The following is a 26,519-nucleotide window of genomic DNA, read 5'->3' on the forward strand; positions in this document are numbered from 1 at the left end:
CACTGCCCTAAAATAAAAGCTATGGATGTTAAGTATCCCCATGGCAGGCAGATGCACAGACACATACCACAGACTTTCACATAACACAGGCACACATACAACACACATACCTACCGGCTCCTTTCTAAATGGATTTTCATCTCCTGCAGTTCCTGCCACAGGCCTTGTCTTTCCCATGACACAGAAGAGAGTGGAGAAGAAAGTGACCAAACGGAAACATGGGCCCCTTCTGCACAGATTCATCTAGTGCTCAGGGCTGTACCACCAGAGGCCTGCCACTTTCACCAGGGCCCAGGCACCAGCTACTGCTCAGCAGAGAACAAGTACTAGAGTGGGAGGGCCCAGCCAGCTCCCTGGAAGGGGAGTCTTTCCTTACCATGGAATTGCTCTTCTTATTTTTATGTGCACAGTAAATCATTGCCCTCAGCTCTGGATGCATTTACTCTTTTCCAAGTAATTGGGTGCTTTTCAACATTGAGATGCCAAACTATGGATTCCCAGAAAAGACCCTGGGTAAACCTGTGCAGCCTGTCCTCAGCTTGGTTCCCTGATTCTGCAGGAAACTCTCCCAGAGGAGTGAGGAAAGAGCCTGGGCAGCCCTTCATCTGAGGATTCAGTCACTGACATATGCCAAGGCCGCTGTCAGTGCTAACCCAGGGGGATGGATGCACTATACATGTATGGTTGGGTGGGGGGGTTGCTTCGCATACTCTGGTCTGACTTATATTCCTTGAATCTCTATCACTCATCTCATACATCCCAGGACCAGCCCATAAGGTATGTGCTTTGGCAGTGCAAAAAGGGTCAGAGGGAAGGGAGCTGAATTCTGAAGAAGAGAAGAAATACAAAAACACTGTGAAGAAGAAAGATGTGGGCAGTGGCTTGAAAGGAGAGAGACCAAGAGAAATAAATTCTCCTTCAATTACCAGAGGTACTAAATGGAAGGACTTGTCCCTGCAGCAAGGCAGCAGGAACTAGTCAAGACAGAGACATCTATGCCTGTCTACAGTCCAGAATAGAGGGTCGGGGTTTTCTGTTTTGCTGGATAAGCAAGAGGGAAACCCTGAGAGCTTACCTGACTTCATCAGATGCTTTTTCTGATTAAAGACTAGAAGTTCCCTGGGTTCTAGATCTACCAAACACATATGGTAGATGAGATGCACAAATATTTATCTGAATTTAAAGGGAGTACGGGAGCTGTGGTCCTAAGGTCCCAACCCAGCAGGCATCCAGACTGGTGCTTACCGCTCTCTTGAAGACACTGAAGGCCTGGAATATGACAAGAGAACGGAGTGCAAGCATGAGTTCCAGGGCAGAAGCTGATAGAGTTGGGAATCACCAGCTGATGTTACAAATAACAGTGCTTCGGGTGCAATCACTGTCTGCTAGGAGCTGCAAAAGAAAGATAAACACATCTCTGAAGCTCATGCTGACCCAGGGATGGTGCCCTGAATAGGCCTAGTGAGAAGGGAAGGGAAGAACAACCAAACACACATGAGATAAAACGGCCTTGTGGCCTGACTCTAAGCACCCCACCCCCTGTCAGGTTCCTGGGCTTGGGCTGATGGCTAAGCTCTTCCAAGGAAGATAATGATCCTTCTGGGTAAGAGGCCAGCTTGTGGGAGGTGCAGAAGAGATTCTATCCCTCGGTTAGGAGCCCCGACGCCTACTCTGAGTAGGCGTCAGAGTGCACAGGCTTACTTGGATGAGGGCAAAACCTTGGCTGGATCATGGCAATTTTTCTAGACTCAGCCAACAAAACCTGAGGGAGCCCTGAGGGTCTCAACTGAGAAAAAGAATCTTTTCCTTGTGCTTAGTTACTCCTTTATTCTAAGGCACAGTATTTCTCCCAAGAAGACAAAATCTAGAAAATAATCTTTATTGAAGACCATAAAATTAGAATGCAACTGTGGGTTCCCAAGCCCATCCTCATTTTACAGTTGAGGAAATAGAGATCAAGTCCCCACAGTTAGTGCCAGAGTTAGAAGGAGAGCCTAGATTTCCTTGTTTTCGTATTAGCCTCTGTGCACCCTGCCCAGCTACCTCTACTTTGTGCCCCCTTGTAGGAATTTCCAGTCATCCACTAGTCTCTGTGAACTAAGAATTTTTTTAACGGACTATTTTTTAAGAGCAGTTTTGGGTCTACCTCAAAATTGAGTGGAAAGTACGGATATTTCTCACACACACACACACAGCCTCCTCCATTATCAACATTCCCCCCAACCCCGCCCCAGAGTGGTCCATTTTTGACAAATACTGAACCTACATTGACACATCATTGCATTGTCACCCAAAGTCCATAGTTTACATTAGGTTTCACTCTCGGCGGTCTATTTTTATATCATCATACAGACTAGTTTCACTGCCCTAAAAACCACTGCACAGAGAATTTTCACGACACCTCCTATAACAACCAATCACAGGGCTTAGCTTCTGTCAGTATGGGATTCATCTCTGATGCACATTGTTTGGGTGCTCACTGGCTTGAAGACATTCCTCTCCCCCACATTCCTTGTTGGCACCTTGGATGGAAGTGTTTCAGATATGCTGGCCCAGGATAAGGATACAAGCATGTCAGTCTGACAGACAGGATCAAGGCAGGACCAAGCTGGGATATAGAGTTGTCACTGTAGATAAAGTTTGTCTTTCAAAGCTCCTACTTCCACCCCCACAATACCTGTGTGCGTACATGCACACATGCACGCACGCACACGTGTCCCTTCTATTCCCTTCTTCTAGTACAGTCAGCTGCTCTCTGTGCTTCCTAAGGATCTTAGTACCCTTTTGCAACATCTTCTGTTCTATCAAAAAAAAGTATCTGGGAGGGGATCCAATACCAATTATTTGCTATTCAGCGTCGACTGAAGCCATCACAGTTTCCTTCCCAGGGGGGTGTGCACCATGGACCTTGGTTCTTCTTGTAAAATGAAAAGTTTTTGTGTTTTAAAAATTTCTGGTACCTAAAAGGAGGTGGGAAAAAGGAGGTCCTTTCCTTGGTCCTTGAAATCACCCCAAATACTATCTGCTGCTTCTGCTTTGTATACTACAGGTTCTGGCCTCCCTTTAGCCAGAGACAATAACAAAGAGCCAACACAGGATATAAACAGAGAGGGGGATTTGAAACAGAAATGGTCATTTGAAGCAAAACTAAAGTTTAATTTTTCCAAAGTACAAAGCAGGTTAAGAATAGGGCCCTGGCTCTCATGCTGTGGTGTAGATGTGCTGGTGTTAGAGGAAAGAGCACTGGAAAGACCTGGATCACAGTCCTGGGTCTACTTGAAAGTAGCTGGGTGACTTTGCAAGTCACCGTACTTCTCTGAGCCTTGATTCTTCCTCTCTAAAATGTGTGGGTTGGATTAAATGGTTTCTGCAATTCCTTCTAGCTCCAACATTATTCAGTTCTATAGTTCAGAAGAGGAACTAAAAGGAAACCAGATGAATCCAGGTTGCCAGGCTCCCCACATCCTTTGCTTTTGACAAAGATGATTGAAGTGGTTTGAAGAAGCTATTTTCACCAAACCTCACCCTGCCCTATCATCACAGGAAGAAGGTGCTAACGCCCAGCAGATTGCAAATACACTATGACAAAGAACACAGCTCCATTTAAAAAAGAAAGCATATTGATTTTTGGAATAGCCATCTCCTACTGTATGTAACTTTGAGCCAAACCAAGGAAATTTATGAGGTTTTGGCTTAAACTTACAAAATTTTTAAATCAGTAAATGCTGCCTGGAAGAACGTGGCCATTATGGTATCTCAAAGAGGCAGATACAAGAACAGTTTATGTTGGTATTAGGTACAAGAGACAAAAGCAAGTGCCTGGGGAAGCTGGGTTGTTGTATCTGGTGGAAAGCACACTAGCCTTGGAACTGAAGTTCAGACTCCTAGATATAAGTTCTGGCTCTGGTGCCTATCACAGGTAAGCTTTATCACTAAGACAGGGACTATACCTGTCTTGCTGACTATTCCAAGCAATTTAGGGCATATAGTAGGGACTCAATAAATATTTTTTGAATTAAGATTTTGCAATGTCACATAATCACTGACCCTCAGCTTTACCTACTTGCTCTTTTGTTTGGATTCTTTCTTCAGTCTCCCTATCACCAATTCTTAATCTAGGTCATCATTTTCTTTGCCTAGATTGTTGTAATAGGGTCCTAACATCCTCACTGCCTCTGGTCTTGCCCCCATCTAGCCTATTCTCCAAACTGCAACCAGAGTATCTTTCTGAAATCAAAGTCTGATCACATTACTCCATATTTGAAAATCAGTCCTCTAAATTGTCAAATTTATTGGCTTAACATTGTTCATAATACACCCTTACTTTGTTTTAATGTCTGTAGGATCTATAATGATGTCTCCTTACTTAGCAGCCCAACATGTGGTATTCAGTAAACATTCGTATGTACTTGAGAAGTATATGTGTTTTTTTTTTTTAAGATTTTATTTATTCATTCGACAGAGATAGAGACAGCCAGCGAGAGAGGGAACACAAGCAGGGGGAGTGGGAGAGGAAGAAGCAGGCTTATAGCAGAAGAGCCTGATGTGGGGCTCAATCCCATAACGCCGGGATCACGCCCTGAGCCGAAGGCAGACGCTTAACAGCTGTGCCACCCAGGAGCCCCGAGAAGTAAATGTTCTAAAGCTGTTTGTTGCAATGTTCAACAATGTCAAGTTGTCTGATCATATTGTTCAAGCTTGTTTCCTTAATGACTTTTTTGATCTACTTGTTCTATAAGTTACTGAGTTATACTAAAATATGTATGTATGTATGTATGTATTTAGTAGGCTCCACACCCAGCGTGGAGCCCAACACGGGGCTCAAACTCACGACCCTGAGATCAAGACCTAGGCTGAGATCAAGAGTTGGATGCTTAACTGCTTGAGCCACCCAGGTGCCCCTAAAATCTTCATTTATGATAATGCATTTTTATCTATTTCTCCGTTTAGTCTATCAACTTTTGCTTTACATATTTTAAAGCTGTTAAGTTCATACAATTTAGAATCTTCCTGTTGAATTGACCTTTTTGTCATAATGAAAATTAAAGCTTTTTTTTTTTTTTTACTGAAGCTTGGCTAGAGTTATTAATTTTATTTATCTTTTCAGCACCATATACCTAGTAATACTCCCTTACTAAAGTTTTTCTTTTATCTGAAATTAGTATACCCACACCCACATTTGCTTTGTATACTGTATCTTTTTCCATCCTTTTACTTCGAATCTATATCCTTGTAAAATAATTATATATATTATATATTCACACATATATGTATAATATTATATATATAATATATATAGATATATATAGCTATATAGATATAGATATATACTACATATAGTATATATCTACCCCTGGTTTCTGACATGTTAGTCCTAAAATTCTTATAATCTCTTGAGTAATAGGGGTGCTAGGAGTATCTTCTGTTGTAGTATTGGTCTTTTTACCTCAGTTCCTAACAAAGAGTTCCTAAATCCCTTAGAATTTCTTGGGTGATACCAATGTCTTTTGTTCTAATAAGGTGACTTTTGGTGGACTTCTGGGTGGGGACTGGTCACCAGAAAGATCAGCCATGATTAGAAGCTTGGAACTTTCAGCCTCACTCCTTATCTTCCAGAGAAGGGAGATGGGCTGGAGATTGAGTTAATAATTGCTCATGACTATGTGATGAAGTCTCCACAAAATCCCTTAAGTATAGGTAGGGTTCAGAGAGCTTCCAGGGTTGATAAATACATCCATGTGCTGGGAGAGTGGTGCCATCCAACTCCATAGGGACAAAAGCTCTTGCATTTACCCTATGTATCTCCATTGGATGGATGAGTATTAGATGTCTCACACTTGGTTCACACGCTAATTCTCTACCACTCACCCCCGGGTTGCTGTGTGGAATCAGGAAGATTTGCACAACCTAAAACTTCAGAACAGATGTTCTAGGCACCAGGCAGCCCACATAAATGAATACCACTGATCACGTGGGAACTACACAAACAGTGAAAAGGGGCAGACACAACTCAACCTTTGGCACTGAAGCCAGAAATCCAGATTATGGGACACCTCTCCAGTTGTTGATATTATGACTGTTCATCTGTATCCTGGGTCATATCCTTTACACAATATAACAAACTAGTAAATGTTATGTGTTGCCCAATTTCTGTGAGTCATTACAGCAAATTATTAAATCTGAGGAAGGCTTTGTGGGAGCTCCAGATTTGTAGCCAAGTTGGACAGAAGCATGGGTAACCTGGGAACGCACTACTTGCCATTGGCATCTGAAGTGGGGGCAAGTCTTGTGGGACTGAGCCCTTAATTTGAAGGATCTGATGCAATTAGGTAGAGAGTGTGAGAATTTAGTTGAATTATAGAACCCCCAGATGGTGTTGGAGAATTGGTGTGGGGAAAAAAATCTATACATTAGGTGGCCAAGTGTACAGTGAGTAGAGGAAATAGGGTTTTTTTGTCTTTCAATCCTTATATGTAAGTTTCTCTTTTAGAAACAGCATTTGTTTTTTATTTTTAAATAAATCTTGAAAATCTTTGTCTTTAATTCACTGTATATTTTTAATTTGTCAGTACTAATATATTTTGTCTTAGGGGCGCCTGGGTGGCACAGCGGTTGGGCGTCTGCCTTTGGCTCAGGGCGTGATCCCAGGGTTATGGGATCGAGCCCCACATCAGGCTCCTCTGCTATGAGCCTGCTTCTTCCTCTCCCACTCCCCCTGCTTGTGTTCCCTCTCTCGCTGGCTGTCTCTATCTCTCTGTCAAATAAATAATAAAATCTTAAAAAAAAAAAAGAAATTTCCTATCTTTAAAAAATATATATATATATTTTGTCTTAAATATACATCTTTATGCCAATAAATTTAACAACCTAGATGAAATGAAAAAGTTCTTAAAAAGCACGACTTCCTAAAATTAATGCTAAGATAAGTAGAATCTTTCCATAACTATTAAATAATTTGGATTTCTAATTTAAAACATCCTGACACAGAAAACTCCAGTCTTAAGTGGCTTCCATGCTGATTTCTTCCAAATACTCATGGAAGAAATATACTAATCTTACAAAAAGTCATCTAGAAAAAAAAATGAAAAAACCAAGAATGAATAGTTTTCAGCTCATTTTATACAACCAGCACTACTTTCACAAGGTGATACTAACATCTGAGAATAACATTTCAAGAAAGGAAAATCACAGACCAAACTCACTTATTAGCATAGGTGCAAAAATCATAAACCTTTAATCAGTAAAACCTATCAATATAGTAAGAAGGTAATACATACTGTTTATATTCTAGAAATGTAAGGCTGACTTAACATATAAAAATCAGCCAATATAATTCATTATATTTATAGAATAGAGGAGAAAAATCATAATCATCTCAATATATGTAGGAAAACCCATTTGACAAAATTCAACATCTATTCCTGATAAAAATAAAAATTCTCAGCAAACTAAGAATAAAATGAAATGTTCTACAGCGTATGTTATACTTGATGGCAAGGTATTTCTGACTTTCACCATTATTATTCAATACTGTATTGGAGGCCCAATTCAGTACAATAAGCTTAGCAAAAAGGAGGTATAATGAATGGAAAGGAAGGGCTAAAACTAGTATTATTTATAGACTATGTGATTGTATACATAAATAATTGAAACAAATCAGTCAAAAAACAATTAAAATTAAATAATTTTACAGTATCACCCTACACAAGGTCAATATATAGAAATTACTTGTATATGCTAGCAATAATTTAAAAATTTTTTAAATTAAATGCCATTTAGTATAAAATATAAAACGTCTAGTAATAAATCTAGGATGCACAAGGCCTCTATACTAAAATGTATAAATCATTACTGAGAGAAAATTTTTTAAAGATTTTATTTATGAGAGAGAGAGAGAGAGAGAGAGCAAGCACAAATGGGGGGGGGGCAGCAGAGGGAGAGGGAGAAGCAGGATTCCTGCTGAACAGGGAGCCCGACATGGGGCTCGATCCCAGGACCCCAGGATTGTGACCTGAGCCGGAGGCAGACACTTAACCAACATGATATCCATATGGGGAAAAAAATGAATCTAAACTCCTACTGTATACCATAACAAAAAATTTGTTTGAGCTAGATCATAAATCTAAGTGCAAAAGAGAAAAAATGAAACTTCTATAAGAAAATAATTATTTTCAGATCCTGGGTTAAGCAACAGTTTCTTAAATAAAACACAAAAACACTCACCACAAAAACACTCAAAACAAAATTGAAAAATTTTAAATCAAAATTAAAATTCTGCCTTCAAAAGACTCTATTAAGAAAGCAAGAAAACAAGTCACAGATTAGGAGAAAATATGTGCAATACATGTATCTCACAAAGGACTTGTGTCCTGATATAAAAAACTCCTTAATAACAATAAAAAGCAAACAATATAATTTTCTAAATGGGCAAATGACCTGAACAGACACTTAGCAAAAAGATGTACGAATGGCCAATAAAAAGATTCTCAACATTGTTAGTCATTAGGGAAACGCACATCAAAACCAGGAGGTATGACTTCACACCAACTGGAATGGCTAAAATTAAAAAGACAGACAAACCAAGTGTTGATGAGAACATGGAGAAACAAGAATTTTCAAAATTATTGCTACAAGTGTAAAACGGTACAACTACTGTGGGAAATAGGTGGGCAGTTGCTACTACGGCCAATCTTATACATACCCTGTAACCCTGCAATTCCACTCCTGGGTATTTACCCAACAGAAATGATCGCATATGCCCACCAAAGATGTCTACAAGAATACTCCTAACAGCTATCCATAACTGCAAAATCTGGACTCAATTTAAAAGCCTATTAACCACTGAGTGGATAAGCAGATTGAGATATGTTCTTACAATACTGCAGAGCAATGAATAGCAAAAACTATAGCAACAGCAAAGATGAATCTCAAAGACCACAAAGCTGAATGGAAAAAAACTACAGACTCAAAAGAAAACATACTATGCAAATTTATATAAAGTTCAAAGCGAGACAAAACTTTACTATGGTAAGAGACTTTGGAATAGTGGTTACTTTAGGAGAGGAGTATTGACTGAGAAGAGGCATGAGGAAGCCTTCTGGGGTTTGATGTGGAAGGTGGGGACATGGTTACGTGTATGTAAAACTGAACAGTACACTTTAGATAGGAAGACCAACTGGCCCCGGATTACCTGCAACTGTCCTGGTTTTAAAACTAAAAGTTTTCCTGAGGAAACCAGGATGGTTGTTCACCTTAACTTTAGATTTGTGTATTTTACCACACACACTACTCCTCAATTTTTATAAATCTGGAAAAGAAAACCATCAATAGGGAGAAAATGTCTTCAATGGTTCTCCTTTGCCCTCAGGACAAAGTCCAACTCCTCATAATACATACAGCTTTTGCAGTGTGGCCCCTGGGTGGCTCTTCTTTTTCTCATCTGGCCTTATTCCTTGTGCCCCTCTGCTGCCACACTGACAGCTGACGGCTCCCTGAATATGCCATGCTCTCTCTTACTTAAGCTAGTGCCACTGCCCAGAAACACTTTCCCCTAGCTCTTCCCAGCTAGCTTCAGTTCATTCTTCAGCTAAGGTTGGATCCGATCAACTGTCACATAGCCAAGGCTTAGGATAACCCAAAGCATATGTATAAGTGGTCAGTTATTTATTTACCCATTTATTCAATCAGACATTATATTAAGCTCCTCAAAATGTGCCAAGAAGTATTCAGTCCTACAGGACCTCACAGTCTGATAGATACATAAGCAGACCTTGGTAGAAAAATGCAAGTAGATAGCCTATGCTCTAAGGTACCATCTCACCCATCCCCCGCCTGTAAGGAGAAGTATGGCTTTCTTATATTTAATTTATTTTTCTATTTGAGTATAGTTAACATACAATGTTATATTAGTTTCAGGTGTAGAACATAGCAATTCAACTTCTCTATATGTTATGCTACGCTCACCACAAGTGCAGCTCCCATCTGTCACCATACATTGCTATGACAATACCATTGACTATATTCCCTATGCTGTGCCTTTTATCCCATGACTTATTCATTCTATAACTGGAAGCCTGTATCTCCCTCTCCCCTTCACCCATATTGTTCAGCCCCCCAGCTCCCTTTTCCTCTGGCAGCCATCAGTTCTCTATATTTACAGGTCTGATTCTGCTTTTTGTTTATTCATTTGTTTGGGTTTTTAGATTTCATGTATGAATAAAATCATATGGTATTTGTCTTTCTCAGTCTTCCTTACTTCACTTAGCATAATGCCCTCAAGGCCCATCCATATTGCTGCAAATGAGAAGAACTCACCCTTTTTATAGGTTGTATAATATTCCATTCAATCTATCTACATATAGATATATAGGCATAGATACCTATACACACACACATACATACTGCATATTTTTAATCTCTTTGTCTGTCAGTGGACACTTAGATTGCTTCCATATCTTGGCTATTGTAAATAATACTACAATAAACATGGGGTGCATATATCTTTTTAAACTAGTGTTTTTGTTTTCTTTAGGCAAATATCCAGTAGTAGAGCTACTGGATTACATTGTATTTCTATTTTAAATTTTTTAAGGAACCTCCATCCTGTTTTCCACAGTGGCTGTACCAATTTACACTCCCACCAACAGTGCACTAAGGTTCCTTTTGCTCCACATCCTCTCCAATACTTGTCTTTTTAATTTTAGCCATTCTGACAGGTGTAAACTAGTATCTCATTGTGGTTTTGACTTGTGTTTCCCTGATGATAAGTGATGTTGAGCATCTTTTCATGTGTCTGTTAGCCATTTGTGTGTCTTCTTTGGAAAAATGTGTAATCAAATCCTCTGTCCGTTTTTAAATCAGATTTGGGGGGGTTAAGTGGTATAAGTTCTTTATATATTTCAGATATGAACCCCTTACCAGATATATCATTTGCTGATATCTTCTCCTATTCACTAGGTTGTCTTTTAGTTTTAATGATGGTTTCCTTCACTGTGCAGAAGATTTTTATTTTGGTGTAAATCCTTTGGTTTATTTTTGCCTTTGTTTCCTGCATGAGGAGACATATCTAAAAAAATGTTGCTAATGTTTATGTGAAAGATATTACTGCCTCTCTTTTCTTCTAAAAGTTTTATGGTTTCAGGTCTCACATTTAGGTCTTTAATCCATTTTAAATTTATTTTTGTATATGGAGTTAGAAAGTGGTCCAGTTTCCCCAGCACCATTTATTGAAGAGACTGTCTTTTCTCCATTGTATATTCTTGCCTCCTGTGTCATAGATTAATTGATCATATAAGTGTGGGTTTATTTCTGGCTCTCAATTTTGTTCCATTGATCTGTGTCTATTTTTGTGCCAATACCATATTGTTTGATTACTATAGCTTTGTAGTGTATTTTGAAACCTGGGACTGTGATATCCTAAGCTTTGTTCTTTCTCAAGATCATTTTGGCTATTCAGGATCTTTTGTGGTTCCACACAAATTTTAGTATTATTTGTTCTAGTTCTGTGAAAAATACTATTGGTATTTTGACAGGGATTGCAGCATTGAATCTGTAGGCTGCTTTGGGTATTACAGACTTACTTATTTATATTTATTAGAGAGAGCACAGGGGTTGGGGGGGGAGGGCAGAGGGAGAAGTAGAGTCCCTGCTCATGCAGGGAGCCCGACACAGGGCTCAATCCCAGGGTCTAGGGATCAGGACCGGAGCTAAAGGCAGACGCTTAACCGACTGAACTACTCAGGCACGCCGGGCAGTATAGACATTTCAACAACATTAATTCTTCCAGCCCATGAGCATGATATACCTTCCTATTTGTTTGTATCATCGATTTTTTTCATCATTGTTTTATAATTTTCAGAGTACAGGTATTTCACTCCCTTGGTTAAGTTTATTCCTAGGGATTTTATTCTTTTTGGTGCAATTGTAAATGGAATTGTTTTCTTAATTTCTTCCTGCTGCTTCATTATTAATGTATAAAATGCTACTGGTTTCTGGATATTAACTTTGTATCCTGCAGCTTTACTGAACTGATTTATTACTTCTAGTAATTTTTTGGTGTAGTCTTTAGGGCTTTCCATGTATAGTATCATGTCATCTGCAAATAGTGACAGTTTAACTTCTTTACAAATGTGTATGCCTCTAATTTCTTTTTCTCATCTGATTGCTATGGCCAGGACTTCCACTACTAGTTGAATAAAAGTGGTGAAGGTAGACACCTTTGTCTTGTTCCTATATATCAGAGGAAAAGCTTGAGAAAGATGGCTTTTAATGGCTGTTTCAAGAAGAAAAAATAATACCTACAAAAAATAACAATTTTTAGCCTCTTTAAACTACTTATCACCTTTACTGATCAAAAGAAGGGATTTTCTTTCAGTAATCTTAGAAATAGTTCCGTTTTCTTGCTTTCCTATTATCCAGAAATTCTTAATACTATCCAGAATATCCAGTGATATTCAGTAGTAGTGAATTGTCCAATAGTTAGAACACTGTTGTGTGCAATTTACAAGGCTGTCTGAGTACTGAGGAAGTGGAGTGTGGTTAGGAGCAGATTCTCAGTTCAGACTATCTGGGTTTGTGTCCCTGATCCACGAGTTAACTTGAGCTTTGGGACCCCAGTTACAATCTCTGAGCCTCAGTTTCTTGATCTGGAAAATTGAAAAAACAATAGTACCTACCTCATAGGATTGCTGTAAGGATTAAATAAAGCAGTGTACATAAAGGGCTTAGAATGGTGGCTGACAGACATACAGTCAGCAATCGTAAGTGCAGTCATTCTTACGTGAAATATGTAAAAAGACTAGACAACATTGCAGACACTTCTCCATGTATTATTACCCCATATCTCCTCATCTTTCTTATGAGCCCCAGGCTCACATTTCTTTTTTTTTTTTTTTTTTAGATTTTATTTATTTATTACAGGGAGAGAGAGAGAGAGCATAAGCAGGGGGAGCAAAAGGCAGAGGGAGAGGGAGAAGCAGGCTTCCTGCTGAGCAAGGAGCGCGATGGAGAGCTCCATCCCAGGACCCTGGGATCATGGCCTGAGCCTAAGGCAGACACATAACAGACTGAGCCACCCAGGTGCCCCAGGGCTCACATTTCTTAAGCGTAGTAGATGTCATCACCCAACTGAAATGTGAGTATAATATATAACAATCAATCCCAAATCCCCTTCTTGACATTTTTTGCTAATTATGTTACCTAAACTGAAAACATCCCAATCATAATTCGTTCCAGGACCTTCTATATCCAGTTATTCAAAAAACCTTGAAAATTGTCACAGCTATTCCTTCTTTTTTTTCTGGTTCCACTATCGCCTTCAGAAATGGAATTTCAGGGGTGCCTGGGTGGCTCAGTCGTTAAGCATCTGCCTTCGGCTCTGGGCATGATCCCAGAGTGCTGGGATCGAGCCCCACATCAGGCTCCTTCACTGGGAGCCTGCTTCTTCCTCTCCCACTCCCCCTGCCTGTGTTCCCTCTCTCGCTGGCTATCTCTCTCTCTGTCAAATAAATAAATAAAATCTTAAAAAAAAAAAAAAGAAATGGAATTTCAGATCATCCACATTTGAATTTCTTTCAATAGCCTCTTAACTCACTCCCATCTAATTCAGACTGGTCTTCCTAGATCATTCCTTCATCCCATAATCTCTTTTTTTAATTTAAATACAATTAGCCAACATAGAATACATCATTAGTTTCTGATATAGTACTCAATGATTCTTTAGTTGCATATAGTACACATAATGTCTTGCTCAAAAATCTTCAGTGGCACCTAATTATCCTCAGGAATCAAAATTCCACAGTCTGTCATTCATTGTGCATCATAATCTGACCCAAAATCTACCCTTTCGAATCCATTTCTTTTATTTATTTTTTTTACAAAATTTCTCTGTCAACTTGTGTACCCAATTTACAGCACTGACTCATAAACTGGGCTAGAACTGGGGCTAAGGCCCAAAGCCTACAAGGGAACTCTCTCACCTCTAAGCTCAAATTTAAAGCTCAGCACCAGGCACTAACCTCATGTGAATGAGGCAGAGCACCCAAATACTCATAACCACAGAGAAATCAAAGCAAGCAAAATGGCTGCTCTCAAGCAAAAGTGACCTCTAGCCTCCCATCTAGCCACATGGAGAGGAATGACAGAAGAGAGTGCCATATTCAACTTACTATATCAACGTTTAAAAAAATCATTTATTTAATGGGTCCCTAGGTTGCGCAGTTGGTTAAACATCTGACTCTTGGTTTCAGCTCAGGTCGTGATCTCAAAGTCTTGAGATCAAGACCCTCCTACATTGTTGGTGGGAATGCAAGTTGGTACAGCCACTCTGGAAAACAGTGTGGAGGTCCCTTAAAAAGTTAAAAATTGACCTACCCTATGACCCGGCCATTGCACTACTGGGTATTTACCCCAAAGATACAGACGTAGTGAAGAGAAGGGCCATATGCACCCCAATGTTCATAGCAGCAATGTCCACAATAGCTAAAGCGTGGAAGGAACCGAGATGCCCTTCAACAGATGACTGGATTAAGAAGTTGTGGTCCATATATACAATGGAATATTACTCAGCTATCAGAAAGAACGAGTTCTCAACATTTGCTGCAACATGGACGGCACTGGAGGAGATAATGCTAAGTGAAATAAGTCAAGCAGAGAAAGACAATTATCATATGATTTCTCTCATCTATGGAACATAAGAACTAGGAAGATCGGTAGGGGAAGAAAGGGATAAAGAAAGGGTGGGTAATCAGAAGGGGGAATGAAGTATAAGAGACTATGGACTCTGAGAAAGAAACTGAGGGCTTCAGAGGGGAAGGGGGTGGGGGAATGGGATAGACCGGTGATGGGTAGTAAGGAGGGCACGTATTGCATGGTGCACTGGGTGTTATACACAACTAATGAATCATCGAACTTTACATCAGAAACTAGGGATGTACTGTATGGTGACTAATATAATTAAAAAAATAATTTAAAAAAAGACCTGTGTGGGGCTCTGCACTCAGCATGGAGTCTGCTTAAGACTCTCCCTCTGCTCCTATCCCCCCATATGCTCTCCCTCTCTCACTCTCTCAAATAAATAAACCTTTAAAAAATTATTTAAGTGATCTCTATACCAAAGGTGGGGCTCATGACTTGAAAATCAAGAGTCACATCTTCTTCCGAATGAGCTAGCTAGGCACACTGTGCGTCAACTTTTTAACATTCGCATGTTCTAGCCTACTACCAAAACATGGTCCAGTCATTGTCTTAAATCTGATCAACTGGATTTGTAACTCCTCCTGGGATGGTGGGAGTGAACTGTCTCCCTTCATCTGGAGCCCAGACTTTATAGGGCTTCCCACTTCTTTACCTTTGTTCATATCCTTGACCCCGCCCTGAATAATCCTCCCCATTTCTGCTGTTTGAAATTCTACTCAACCTTCTAGATCCAGGATAACATGATGCTTCTTGATCACCTTACTTCAAACTCATATCTTCTAAATTCTAACAGCACTGACTGTACTTCTAATTTGATACTTAAGAATTCCTGCCTTGCATTATTAGCTGTTTTCTTGGGTATGTATATTTACTCCTCCCTGCACTGACAACTTCTTAAGCTATAGACCATGTCCCTATGCAAGTCAGGGGCTAGTTAAGATTCTCTGACCTAATTTTTTACCCTAATACCGACCGGGCTTAATAAACATGTGTTGATGAGTTACATGTTTTATGCATTAGGCTTCAAGCTATACATTTCAGTGTGAAAGGGATCTAAAACTGTGGGTCACATACAAGGGTGTTCATTGCTATCACACTTATGATAGCAAAAAAAAATTGAAAACAACTACATGTCCATTAACAAAGTAATGGATAAATAAAATCTCTTATATGTATATGTTGAAACTCTGAATGCAGACAGTGAAATGGATCTCCATGTTCATCACAGATAAATCTAAAAACATAACATTCAATGAAAAGAGCAAGTTTTTGAACTATATTATAACCTACCATGTAAGTCTTTAAAACGCAGATCAAATAATATATTCTATTCATGGATTCATGAATTAAAAAAGACTGTAAAAATATCAATCAAACCCATTTATATTCATCAGCTGAAAGATGAGAATGGGCAAAGAGTCTTCAAACTGTTTTCTGTAATTCTTACTGTATTAAATGAAGTAAACACAACATGAGTGTTTGTTCTATTGTTCTTTATCTTTTTCTGTATTTTTAAAGCTTCTCAACATGAAGAGAAACAAACAAAAAGATACTGTTTGGTCCAGACCCCTGTCTTCTGGGTGTCACGCTATTATTCTTTCTATTGTATGAATATAAAGATCAAGGGAAAAGGGAGGGCCTGGAGCTGTACTGAGGCTAGGGCACGGCTTGGGAATTGCTGCTGATGAAAGTTCACTAAATCCTTTCAATCAGCTAGTATTCTTAGTTATTTTCCTGTAAGTGAAAAGTGAGGTGGGGGGTGGGAACAGGAGGGGGAAGAAACCTTTCCTGTTGCCTGGTTATAATAGATTACTGTATGTTGTTTTTAAACCTCCTATAAAGAGATATCTCATTCTTTGTACCCCTTTTGAATGGATCCTGTTTCCTTTCTGTGTCCTACACACTATAATAAATAATAATAAGAGCTAACAATTTTCAAGAGCTTACTATGTGCCAGGCATTTTGCTAAGCACTTTACATACAGCTTTGTATCAGTATGGAAGCTCTTAGCTTCAAGTATCATAAAATTTTATTTCAATGGAGTTAAACAACAAAGAAATATGTTAGATACATTCTGTTTCTTCCAAGAAGAAAAAAAGAGAATCGACAGCCTTCAGGACTGGTTTGTGCAGAAGCTTACCATTATCAGCCAAGTCCCAGAGTGCCTTTGGTCTTTCTGTCCGACTGTTTGCAGGGGCCATGAGACGAATGCCATAGGATTGGGTCTGTGTGCCTCTACATTTGCACCCAATAGGAGAGACCCAACTTGGCTCGGGCCTGCCCATTCCTAAGAAATCACTGTGGACACGATGGCTTCTAGACATTGTTTAGAGACTGAAGCACCTGGGGTGGAATGGATGCTGGGAAGAGGACACCATGCCCACCACAGATACGTTCTCATTAGTCCTCACAATGCTTCTGTGAAGTAAATGCTATTACAATCTCTGCTTTACAGATGGGAATATGAGAGGTTTAAGTGGTTTTCTAGGTTACATGCCTGGTGAGCAGCATGCCCTCCACAACTATACTGCCTCCCAGTACGTGTGGCACTCATGAGTCTCCTGGGATGGGAACTGGGATGTCAGCAGCATGGTCCTCCTACCATGTGAACCCTGAAGCGATGGTCAGCAGGTGGCCATCTCCAGGCCTCTATGGTTCCCTTCCTTCAGCTCCTGACTCCCCTTTTCCTTTTCACCACAATAACCCCATCTTTTCTGCTCTGGAGGCTCCTTTCTCAGCAAGCTTGGCTGTGAGTGATAGACTCGCCACTTCCCTGATTACGGGCTGTCTTTGGGAAGTCAGTCCCTATAGAGTGGTTTTGCTACTATTAATCTTTTTAAAAACAAACTATAGGAATAAACAGAGACTAAGAACAATAACAACAAGCTTGGGAAATTTACAAAGGCTCCAGAATCTAACAGTTCTCTTAGTCATTGAGCTGGATTGCATCCCAGCAAGTCGGCCTGAGGGCCTGTACCAGAGGAAGGACGGAATGCTTGCTGAAGCTTGTGTCTCCCAGTCTTGGGGGTACATTTTAGGGTTCCTCCCCAAGGTCAACTCCTCAAGGGGATGTCCTCAAAGCACATACCTGATATCTCTGTCATCCTTCAAGGTACCCTCCTTTAAAGTATTCCTCATCTGTGGAAGTCCAGATTTCCCGGACGGGGTCACTGGTCCCCAGTGACACTATACACCAACATACTGGGGCCCCAAGTCAGGCACATGGGTCAGAGTCAGCTGGTGCTCTTCACAAGCCACCATAAGTGGACAAGTGGGGATGTGCATAGGAATGTGCAGACAAATCATCTGCTCGATGGATCTTGCTAAAATGCAGGTTCTGGGGGCGCCTGGGTGGCTCAGTCAGTTAAGGGTCTGCCTTCAGCTCAGGTCATGGTCCCAGGGTCCTGGGATTGAGCCCCACAGCGGGCTCCCTGCTTAGTGGAGTCTGTTTTTTTTTTTTTAAGATTTTATTTATTTATTTGACAGAGACAGCCAGCGAGAGAGAGAGAAGACAAGCAGGGGGAGTGGGAGAGGAAGAAGCAGGCTCCCAGCGGAGGAGCCTGATGTGGGGCTTGATCCCGGAATGCCAGGATCACGCCCTGAGCCAAAGGCAGACGCTTAACGACTGCGCCACCCAGCCACATGTGGAGTCTGCTTTTGCCTCTGCCCCCCTCCCTACTCGTGCTCTCTCTCTGGCTGCCTCTCTCTGACTCAAGTAAATGAATACAATCTTTAAAAAAATACAACAAAAATGCAGATTCTGATTCAGTAGGTCAGGGGTAGGAACTCCGGATTCTTCATTTCTAATAAGCTCCAAGGGATATGATGCCAATGGCGAAGGTTCCACACTAGAAAGAGTGGAGGTGTAGACAACGCTCATGTTGGCAGATCAGCCTCCCCACTGTGGACACCACTGTGTTGGGGGCTTAGGGCCGAGGAACTGGCATGTCCTCCTGGGAGTCTGATAAGTAGAAAGGCCATCCATTCTGGCCTGACTTGATGTTTGGTCGTCACGGGCTGCCAGAAATGAGTAATCCCCAATCTACTCAAAGCTCCGAGAGACCAGTCCCAAAGGGTAGAAGCTACAGGAAGACAGATTTCCTCTCAATACGAAGGCTAGCTCTAACAGCACAGAGCTTCCCGGGCCTGGGTGCAACCAAAAAGAGTTGAAAAGATGCTTCCTGAGGGTGGAAGGGAAGGGAAGACTGGGTCAGAGGAAATTAGTCCTGGCCGTTCTTAAGGTTCCCCTTAAGCCCTGAGATCGTATAAACCATAATTCAGGGAGAGAAAACAGTGATGAGTCAGAAGTTTCTTGCCTTCTCATCAACCTCCCATTCAGCCAGATTTTTCAAAGTGATTTGTGTGAGACTCAGCTTGTCAATCTAGGCCTATTTCTTTTCCATTTTTATTACTCTCCCCAAATAAAGCCCTGCCTCCTTCTCTCAAGGGTCACAACGGGTTAATATCATCAATACAACTGCTTAAGAAGTGTGGTTTTAATGTGAGAAGAAAAATATTGACAGGTTTGTACAAGAGACATAATTAACTCCATGCTCTGGTGATCTGCCAAGACGTATTTCTCTCCCTCCAACCTTCAGTCTTAAAAATCTCGCTTTAGCCTATAAAGGCTAAAAAATATATAGGATTTGGTTCTGAAAATATCCTACTCTTATGCAATTTAAATCTGGTATCTTTTTAAAATGATAACCCTATACAGATGCTGCGGGTAAGAAACCACTCTGTACTGACACCAGCCCCCAGGTCATCCATCTTTCCTCCTGACAGTCCAGCTTTCTCAAATACTTTCTGTCTCAGCAAAGGTCAGATATTAAAAGTCAGAGAGCTCAGAAACACAAATGAATAGTATCTAAGCCACAGCAACAGAGGCAGGAGGGGGACTCTGTAAGAAAAGCAATGCAAATAGCGAAGAGTGCAAGTAAAAGCATGAAAGAAAGGGCATGGTTTGTAATCAGAAGCAAGTTCTAAAGCCTGTCTGCCCCTTTTGGATGCTTCACAGTATTTTTAATACACCAGTGACAGAAGAGCTTGGTTAGGAGGGACATCTTTCATCTCTGATCCTCTCCCTGACAACGAAAATAGGGTGAGCACATTTGCATAACAGAAGAAAGGGACAGATTGCCAGTCCAGAAGGACCCACAGGACACCTGTCAGAAATATTAAAAAGCAGGATAATCTCACATAATGTGAAATGTTTTATTTCTAGTCTTGAAACAGTCAATAGGAAGACTGTAGTGGAAAGAAAGAAAATGTGGGCCATGTCCCATCTATAAACCCTCATTTTGTGAATAACTTCAGGATCCCAGAAAAGTCCTATTCCTCTGCCCTTTGTCCCTCATTGAAAGTACATTTAGGCTGCAAGCTCCTCTTATAGAGCATAGGGAATGTTGGAGTTACTGGAGCTCAGGAGCAATTTTCTTGGCTCCCCTCCCCACCTAAGCCAGAGCACCTCCCCAGAACCCCCTTCTACCCACCTCCTGATCCTCACCCACCCCACCTACCCCCACCAGTAGTGGGAACATCCTTCCCCACTCCTAGAGTTCAGGGACAGGTGTTCCTATTTTCAAGTCACACTCAGACCACAAACATTTTTTTTTTTCAGCAGACAGAACTGAAACAGTGCAGTTAAAAGTGTACCCTAATTCAGGCCCACTATAAGTTAAAAAGATACTCATGACTGCCTGTGTATTATATTACATTGTTTCTTGAAAAATGAAATCCAGGTAAACAAACCAATTTGGGAACATGTCTCCATGGGTCGATTTCACCACAAAAAGGTAAAGTTGTGTCTCCCCCAAAGACTCTATGATCTGAAGGAAACAGAGCAGGGAGATGGTGGGCAACAGGGGGTTATTTGGGCATGGGCAAGCGGAAACACACGCCTTACCGTTTTGTTGTGTTGCGTTGGCTGTGGTCCATGGCCCTGGCTGCTCAGCAGCAACACAATGGGTTTCGGATTGAATTTCCTGTACCCACACTCAGAGAGGGGACAGTCCACTACCCACCAAAGATGTTTTGGGCTACAGAGAAAAAGAATTAGAAAGAAAGTGGCAGGACGTGGGAGGGGGGGGTTGGCAGGGAGAGGAGTGTAGGAGACAGGAGCTTTAAAAGGGATACCCCCAAGTGAATGGCAAAAGAGACCATTCCCCTGCCAGCTTCAGCAGCTCTAGATAGGAGACAGGAGGAGGAGATGAAGCCTGAAGAGCCCGAGCCTGTGAAGTGGGAGCTGCCCAGAACTGCCTGCCTGTGACTCAGGGTGGAATTTTCCTCCCAGACAATGAAAATAGGTTCAAGTTTTTGTTGTTATGGTCACTCACATTGATTTTCTATTGTTATCTCTCTCTCTCTCTCGCATGCATGCGCGCGTGCACACACACACACACACACACACACACACACACACGAGTATAATAATTTAGGACATATTAGACTAAGCCCCCCAAAATAGAGCTGCAAAGCATAAGACTCTTGATTGAAAGGAGGTAATAGTAACCTTCATCCTGCTGCCATTTCTCTATGGCAGCTCTCTAACTTCAGGGAGCACAGAAATCACCTGTGAAGCTTGATAGAGATGTGAATCTTCCTCAGAGATCCTGACTCAAAGGGTCTAAAACCGTTTGTACTAATCACAGTATTCAGCATTACGCTCTGTATAAAAGACAGAAGACTGTATATGCAAGGTCTCTCTACACAATAAACAGGAAAAAGTATTCAGAAACTTGTAGCCCTAGCATGCACCCATTGTTAAAAGATGCTCAGATACCACCTGGCCACCAGGAGTTAGATATTCACACTAGGTCAATATGAAATGATATCTCAAGTTCGACCTAAGGGATCACCACCGTGGGAGGCTTAGTGCTGTGTTGCTACAGGTGGTGGAGAGGAATCAATCTGGCTCTCTGAAGCAGTGTCCTCTCAAGGGCACCTGCAGGTGAGGTCCAGTTATTGACTGCTGAGGTCTGGTTGAGCCAACCTCAGGGTGTCTGCACATGAGAAAATCTCTCATTTCATTCAAAGAAAGCAACATGTGAGGCTCTACACAATAAATATTTTGGAAATTTATGGCCCTTTATCACTGCTAGGCTGGTGTTTCAAATCAGTTTTCCATTCTCAATAGAATGAGCCCAGAAGGACCTTAGATTAAAATGTAACCACTGGTCTCTCAAATATTCTCTAGAACAGTGCTATCCAATTGAAATATAAAATATGATGTGAGCTAAGCATGTAATTTAAAATTTCATGTTGGTCATATTAAGAAAGTAAAAAAGAAAGATATGAAATCAATTTTAATAAATTTTACTTCCCCCAATGTATCTAAAATATCATTTCAACATGCAATCAATATTTAAAAAATTACCCATGAAATACTTAACATTTTTGTACTAGATTTTCAAAATATAGTATTTTATATTTAAAGCACGACTCAATTCAAACTAGCCACATTTAAGTGCTCAGCAGCCACAAGTGACTAGTGGCTGTTGTACAGGACGCGCTGACACAGACCATGGGCCAACCTGGGACAGAGAGTGGGCTGAGACACTATCTACTCACACCAGTGAGGAGCAGGTGTGGAAAAAGAAATGGAGTCGTGCTGATAAAGGCCCCATACCAATCCATAAGGAAGTTCTATTGGTTCTCCCTTCAAAATATATCCAGACCTGTCTCTTCTCACCAGTTCTGCTGCTGCCATCCTGGTCCAAGCCACCACTGTCTCTCCTGGATCATTTCTCACTGGTCTCCCTGTTTCCAAACTTTCCCCCTATAGTCTCTCCCCAAAACAGTACCAGATTAATCCTATTAAAGCATAAGTTAACTTCTCTCCTCAAACTCTTCAATGACGGTTCAAAGTTGTTATAATGGGGGTTAAGAGTTAAGATGGCGGAGGAGTAGGAGACCCCTTTTTCAGCCGGTCCCCTGAGTCGAGTTGGATAGGTACCAAACCAGCCTGAACATCCACGGAATCAGCCTGAGACACAGGAAGATACATCTGGATCTCTACAAATGAACATCTCCAGCGCTGAGTATTGAGGTACGAAGCGGGGAGCCGTGGAACCGCGCACAGATATCGGAAGATAAACAGAAGGGGGAGGGAGATGCCGCGTTCGGGCGCCGGGAAGCGGTAGCCACTTGCACGGGGGAGCGGGCGGACTTGTGGACGGCACCCACAAGAGAGCAGACTGAGACCATGAGCGGGGAGCGCGCGCCACCAGACTGAAAACCGGAGCTTCGGAGCTCACGGGGGCAACAGGCAGCTGGCGGCTGGCGGTGTTAGAAACACAAGGACAGAGACGCACCGGCCCTGGAAGCGAGGGCTGGGACACCGGGTGTGGGGCGCACATCCCGGGACGCTGCAGGGTTGAACAGCACCAACAGAAACAGAGTTAAAGTGGCCAGAACATCAGTGGAGAACGGTCCGCGATCCCTCTGTTCTGAGACAGGCTGAGATTCGGCCACTGCTGCTCTGACTCTCAGAAGAGGCACAACAAACCGCCAGGGAAAGCCACCAGAGAACAAAAGCCTGGAAATATTGGCTCACAGTGTGCCCATCCCCATCCCCCCATGCAGGGGACACGGACACTCTACCCAAACAGGGTTGCCTGAGTATCGGTGCGACAGGCCCCTCCCCCAGAACGCAGGCTGAAAAATCAAGAAGCCCACATCCCTAAGATCCCTATAAAACAAGGGCACACGGCCTGGGTCCCAGTCAATAATTTGGGCTCTGAACAACCCCGCAACCTCTCCTCATCAGAATGACGAGGAGAAAGCCCCCCCCCCAGCAAAGAAAAGACAATGAGCCTGTGGCCTCTGCCACAAAACTAATGGATATGGATATAACCAAATTATCAGAAATGGAATTCAGAGTAACAATGGTCAAGATGATGTGTAGACTTGAAAAAGGTATTAACGAAAATGTTAATGAGAATATAGAATCTCTAAGGGCGGATGTGAGCGAATCCAGCAGAAATTAAAAATTTTATGAGCCAAATGCAGTCAAAACTAGAGGCTCTGACGGCCAGGGTGAATGAGGCAGAAGAACGTATCAGTGAATTGGAGGATGGGTTAGTAGAAGAGAAAGCTAAAATAGAATCTGGGCTTAAAAAAATCCACGCCCACGAATGTAGGTTACGGGAGATTACTGACTCAATGAAACTTTCCAATGTCAGAATCACTGGCATCCCCGAGGGGGTGGAGAAAAACAGAGGTCTAGAAGAGATATTTGAACAAATTGTAGCTGAAAACTTCCCTAATCTAGCAAGGGAAACAAACATTCGTGTCCAAGAGGCAGAAAAACCCCTCCCAAGCTCAACCACGACAAACCTACGTCACGTCACATCATAGTGCATTTCGCAAATATTAGATCCAAGGATACAGATTTGAAAGAGGCCAGGGCAAAGAAATTTCTCACGTACCAAGGCAAAGGTATCAGAATTACGTCAGACGTGTTTACACATACCTGGAATGAGAGAAAGGCTTGGGGGGGGGCATTTTTAAAGCTCTTTCAGAGAAAAACATGCAGCCACGGATCCTTTATCCAGCAAGGCTGTCATTCAGAATTGATGGAGAAATAAAGACCTTCCAGAATCGCCAGTCATTGACCAATTTCATAACCACGAAACCAGTCCTACAGGAGATATTAAGGGGGGTTCTATAAAGGTAAAAAGGCCCCAAGAGTGATACAGAACAGAAAGTCACAATCTATAGAAACAAAGACTTTACTGGCAACATGGCATCATTAAAATCATCTCTCTCAATATTCAGTCTCAATGTAAATGGCCTAAATGCTCCCATAAAAGCCACAGGGTGGCAAATTGGATAAAAAGACATGACCCATCCATTTGCTGTCTACAAGAGACTCATTTTGAACCTAAAGATACATTCAGACTGAAAGGAAAGGGATGGAATACCATCTTTCACGCCAATGGACCTCAAAAGAAAGCTGGGGTAGCAATTCTCATATCAGACAGACTGGATTTTAAACTAAAGACTATAGTTAGAGACACAGAAGGGCACTATATTATTCTTAAAGGATGTATCCAACAAGTGGATATGGCAATTATAAATATATATGCCAACAGGGGAGCAGCAAGATACACAAGCCAATTCTTAACCAGAATAAAGAGATATGTAGATAAAAATACGTTAATAGTAGGGGACCTCAACACTCCACTATCAGAAATAGACAGAACACCCTGGCAAAAACTAAGCAAAGAATCAAAGGCTTTGAATGCCATACTCAACGAGCTGGACCTCATAGATATACACAGAACACTACACCCCAGAACCAAAGAATACTCATTCTATTCTAATGCCCATGGAACATTCTCAAGAATAGACCATGTTCTGAGACACAAAACAGGTCTCAACTGATAGCAAAAGACTGAAATTATCCCCTGCATATTCTCAGACCACAACGCTTTGAAAACGGAACTCAACCACAAGAAAAAATTTGGAAGAAACTCAAACACTTGGAGACTAAGAACCATCCCACTCAGGAATGATTCGATAAACCAGGAAATCAAAAATCAATTTAAACAATTTATGGAGACCAACAAGAATGAAAACACAATGGTCCAAAACCTATGGGATACTGCAAAGGCAGTCCTAAGGGGGAAATACATAGCCATCCAAGACTCACTCAAAAGAAGAGAAAAATCTAAAATGCAGTTTTTATATTCTCACCTCATGAAGCTGGAACAGCAACAGAGGGACAGGCCTAATCCATGCATGAGAAAGCAACTGACCAAGATTAGAGCAGAAATCAATGAATTAGAAACCAGAAGTACAGTAGAGCAGATCAACAGAACTAGAAGCTGGTTCTTTGAGAGAATCAATAAAATTGACAGACCACTGACAAGTCTTATCCAAAAGAAAAGAGAAAGGACCCAAATTAATAAAATTATGAATGAAAAAGGAGAGGTCACAACCAACACCAATGAAATTGGAAGGATTATTAGAAACTTCTATCAAGAGCTATATGCCAATAAATTAAGCAATCTGGAAGAGATGGAGGCCTTCATGGAAACCTATAAACTACCAAGACTGAAACAGGAAGAACTGATTTTTTAAACAGGCCAATTAATTATGAAGAGATTGAGTCAGTGATAAACAACCTTCCAAATAACAAAACTCCAGGCCTGGACGGTTTTCCTGGGGAATTCTACCAAACATTCAAAGAAGAAATAATACCTATTCTCCTAAAACTATTTCAAAAAATAAAAACGGAAGGAAAGCTACCAAACTCATTCTATGAGGCCAATATTACCTTGATCCCCAAACCAGGCAAAGACCCCCCTCAAAAAGGAGAATTACAGGCCGATTTCCCTAATGAATACGGACGCCAAAATCCTCAACAAGATCCTGGCTAATAGAATCCAACAGTACATTAAAAGGATTATCCATCATGACCAAGTGGGATTCATCCCTGGGATGCAAGCGTGGTTCAACATTCGCAAATCGATCAGCGTGATACATCATATCAACAAGAAAAGTCTCAGGAACCATATGATCCTCTCAATTGATGCAGAAAAAGCATTTGACAAAATACAGCATCCTTTCCTGATTAAAACCCTTCCGAGTGTAGGAATAGAGGGTACATTCTTCAATCTCATAAAAGCCATCTATGAAAAGCCTTCAGCAAATATCATTCTCAATGGGGAAAAGCTGAAAGCCTTTCCCTTAAGATCAGGAACACGACAAGGATGCCCACTCTCGCCACTATTATTCAACATAGTACTAGAAGTCCTTGCAACAGCAATCAGACAACAAAAAGGGATCAAAGGTATCCAAATCGGCAAAGAAGAAGTCAA

General features: G+C 41.3%; 1 long non-coding RNA gene across 4 annotated transcripts in view; it reads right to left on the reverse strand.

Moving 5' to 3' along the window:
* Positions 1 to 586: 586 nt before the first annotated feature.
* LOC113255237 (uncharacterized) overlaps positions 587 to 26,519 on the reverse strand; it is a 90,710-nt gene continuing 64,777 nt past the window's right edge. For 3 of the 4 annotated variants that reach the window (XR_008957627.1, XR_008957628.1, XR_003316216.4), the window contains one exon: positions 587 to 1,392. This is a non-coding gene — a long non-coding RNA (uncharacterized LOC113255237). The remainder of the gene's footprint in view (positions 1,393 to 26,519) is intronic. The other variant, XR_008957626.1, reaches the window with a different exon arrangement.

The sequence above is a fragment of the Ursus arctos genome, unplaced genomic scaffold, assembly GCF_023065955.2.
Source record: "Ursus arctos isolate Adak ecotype North America unplaced genomic scaffold, UrsArc2.0 scaffold_5, whole genome shotgun sequence".
In the NCBI taxonomy this organism is placed as follows: Eukaryota; Metazoa; Chordata; class Mammalia; order Carnivora; family Ursidae; genus Ursus; species Ursus arctos.